Raw genomic sequence first — 4142 nt, forward strand, 5'->3', positions numbered from 1 at the left:
GAGGGAGGGAGGGAGGGAGGGAGGGGGGGGAAGAGGACACATTCTCATCTAGACATCAGGTGTGGAGCCTTTTGCAAGGGCCATGAATGTACCAGAGGACTTTTAATAAGATGTGCCAGTTCTGTGCCCGTGCGGATAGTAATAACGGTGGTGTTGGTGATGGAGGGCAGTAGGCTGTGTTAATCAGTCTTACAGGGCTAGTAGGAAGCAGAGCCATCTGCTGCATATTCTGTACATTACAGAATCTATTTTGCTTCCACTGACTCTGCTCAGCCAAGTTTATATCTGTTTCTGGCTGCAAAATCTGCCTTGTGGTGTTGGACCAAGCCCTGAGCTCAAAGCAGGAAGAATCCCATGCCAGGGACGTGATCTGTGTTTCCTGAGCCTAGGACAAGGCTAGATTTGTGAGCCTTCCTAGAATTTGAGCCCTTGCTCCTAAGGGTGGGAACTCAAATGTGTTCCAAATGAATGGTTGGAAGTGCTGAAGGAAGTGTGCTCACAGGGCCAAAGCCTTAGTCTGCTCCCACAGGAGGACGCAGCTCTGGCCCCAACCTCTCTGCTTTTTCGCATCCTTGTTCCCATCCGTCTGTTGCTTCTCAGGGGAAGGACATGACCGTGTTCATCTCTTCAAGCTACTCAGCAGGAGTTGGTACCGTGAATAAGTGAACAGTTCAGGCAGTATGGGGAGCCGGCACCACTAGGACCAGCCTGGTTGGTGAGTGTAGGGAGAAACTAAAGATGTCCAAACAGCCTGAAATTTATATTTCTAGAGAAGAAAAATAATCTGTTTGAAGCTAAATAATAACAGTTTTTTTAAAAAAAAAAAGTCCTAACTAATGTTCTTTATGTTTTCCATCATTCCTCAAAACAAGTCAAATAGACCAAACAAAACAGCTTTCTACAGAGCCAGAAAGGGAAAGGTGTATGATATCCTCAGAGGCTCTCAAGACATTTGCCATCTCTTCCTAGTGGTCATCCTTGTTTCTCCCCAACCATTCCAAGGTGCATGGGTAGAATTTGGTTTTCCTGCACCGGAATGTGGAATAGACACCTCTCCAATTGTCGAGATCCCAAAGAGCTGTATGCATCTGTCTCAGCTTGCCTGCATTTAAAATTCCTCATTAGAAAGCCTTCCTTCCAGTCAGCTGCCCCAGACAGCACTCAGGTCCTCAGCCCTACCTGCCTGTCTTCCCTTCCCACCGCTCAGCTCAGACAGATGAAATAGTGGATGAAACCTTTCAGCCCACAGGGCAGGGACCTTGTCTTTGTGTCTCATAAAATGTCATGTACACCTGCGGCGCTTTGTAAATAATAAATGGTCATAATAAAGAAGCTGCCTCTTTGGGGTCAGAGCTACATGTTTGCAGAAAAACAGAGCCCACTTCATTCCAACCAGGCCTGCCATGGTCTGGCACAGCTGTCACCAAACCCTGCAGATGAAGTCTCTGCACAGAGATTTCTAAAGATCCATGGGACCTGAAAACTTCAAATTCCAAACAGAACAGAAGGCACAATGCCAGGAGTTCTTGGCCCAGGGAGGTCCGGGAATAGCCTGCTGACATACTATGTACTTGAAAAATCAATGCACTGTGGAAAAGCAAGATGTCATTATTATTGCTTGAGATTGTATTGCTCTGTTTAATCTGGTCTTCCAAATAACAGCGTGGGCATTTTTATCCAAGCACATAATAATAACTTACTATTGCCTGAGAGATCGGGTGGTAATAACAGGTATTATTACTCTGATGACTTGCCAATTAGAGGAGTGTCCTTGTTCCAAATGGATGAACAAGTTGACACAGATAAAAGAGGTTTCATTAGCAAAACTAGGGAGAAGCAAGGACACAATTATCACATTGTCACTCGATCTGATGACCCTGTGGCACTGAGGCTGGAACAGGTAGCGTGAAACCATGGGACATCCTGCTGATCTTGGACTACAGTTCAACTCTGTGAAACAATGATGTTCTCCTTCATCATTCCCTCCTGTAAGGTACCATCAGGGTGAGAGACCCTCTGTGGTGCTGGGCTCAGCCGGCAAACATTTCCAAGCCAGAAACGAAAGCGGCTACCTCGCATCTCTGCCTTGCCAGCCACTATGGGTTCTCTCATTGGTTCTTCTTACCGGCAGCATGAAAGTGACTCCTGGCATCAGGTTTTACAGTGAGAGCCCTTGAGCTCAGGGTCTGAGGCCCAGGGGTGCACCCAGGATTCAAGCTATAAGACTGGCTGGATACGGAACCTAGTTAACCACAGCCACTTTCAACCTGTACTGCCTTTCACAAATGGCCCAATGGTTGACATCACTTGCTCAGTTTGAGAGACTCAAGATTGACACCTCTGGTCAAAAGGGGTTACTCTTCCGCCATCTAAACTAACAGAAAGGACAGGTGGTACAGATAATGCCATGCACAGACACCTGGGAGTCATTTAGCCTCAGCCTGGGCCACCTTACAGGGGCAGTTTGCTACGGATCCGCTTTCTGAATGATGTTTTTCCAAATGAGGGAGTAAAAATAGCCCTTGCTCTCTGAGGATACCCTGGCTAGGTGGAAGAGGGGAAAGCTTCTGAAGGAGGGCTGGGGATAAGGAAGCAGTGGGGCATGAAAATGTTAGCACAGATAATGCGCTGGTGGTCAGGGCTGATTAGATTTGCTATCTAATTGGAACCGTGTGGTGAGGTTTCCTCGTTCTTCGAACCTCCGAGATTTCACATTTTAAATCTCTTTATCTTTAAATGAGGAATGTGGAGGAGAATGAGATGGGTGGATGCTTCCAGGTTCTTAATGTCTAACCCTGACCATCTGCCCTCAACTCCCTTTCATCCAGATTGCGAGTTCCATGTCCCATTTTAACGAGCGAGCAGGGAGATGCCCTCAGCCCAAGGCCTGCTCTGGACTCCAGTTTCTGCCTCATGAATGACTTGCTAATTTTTAATTAATCCTCTGATCTATCCCAGATCCCTGGCCCAAGATCTCTCACCCTCTTCTCTCCTCACAGCCAGCAACAAAGACAGATGCCAACCGAGACTCCAGTGCCTATTGGCCCAGGAAGTGTGGGCAGGGCAACCAACACATGGGCCTTTGACCCTCACATAAGTCACATACACATCTTTTAAAAGCTCACATGTGGAAGCTGGGATTGAGAACGAGTGGGGAAGGGGTGTATGTTGCTTTGGGTGTGATGATGACGGTAGTGGTAGGATCATTTGTGTCTTGTGTGTGAGCATATGTGGATGTGCAGTGTGTCTGAATAGATGGCATGGATGTGGGGACAAATGGTGATAGTGTGTGGGTGTATTATAGGACACGTGATACAGTAAAGGTATGTGTTTATGTTGTGCAAATAATTGTATGTGTTTATATTCAACACATGTGTTTAAACATGTGTCTGAGGGGAAGTACAAATGTGTGTGGCAAGAGAAAGGGGATGGGTGAGTATGGTAGTGAGCATAGTAGGTGTACATGGTAGGTGTGCATAGTGGGTGTGCATTGTAGGTGTGCACACATGTATAATGAGGCACATTGGGAATGAAGGCACTCCTAACACAATATGCTGGCTGAAAGGGAGTTTTTCTTTTTCCTATAAATTGGCAAGAGCGTTTTCCTTTCTGGCTACAGCTTCTGTTCAGGGGGTCCCTGATGCCCTAGATAAAAAATGGACAAGCTTGTTCTCAACAAGCAAAATGAATTTTAAAAATGTTTTGGGGAGAAATGTGTTTTAAATGTGCTAGCAGTTCAATGGCTTCAGTTTCCTGGAGTTGAATGAGAAGGAACATTCAAGTTTACTCTAGCCAAGCTCTAACACTGCACAGCCAGGGATGGAACAGGGGCGCCCCCTGTTTGCATCACTCCACTTGGCTCTTATGTGCCAGGCCCTGCATGCAATGCAAGTCTTTCTTTTTCTTCATGGAATATTAGAAGGGCTTTGATCTGTGGGGTTTGGAAGGAATCTTGCAGAAGCAGCCAAACCACCCTGAAATGGAGGATGCCACCTAGGGGCAGGAAGGGGCTGGAGGGATGTCAGGAGAACCCAGAGTGAGAAGGGAGCACAAAGATTTTGCCTGGATGGTTCACACAGCTTCCTGAACTACAGTGGGAAGGGATCAGCCCAGATTCCCCAGAAGCTTCCAAAGCATTCTTA

The sequence above is a fragment of the Grammomys surdaster genome, unplaced genomic scaffold (genome assembly GCF_004785775.1).
Source record: "Grammomys surdaster isolate TR1022 unplaced genomic scaffold, NIH_TR_1.0 125941, whole genome shotgun sequence".
In the NCBI taxonomy this organism is placed as follows: domain Eukaryota; kingdom Metazoa; phylum Chordata; class Mammalia; order Rodentia; family Muridae; genus Grammomys; species Grammomys surdaster.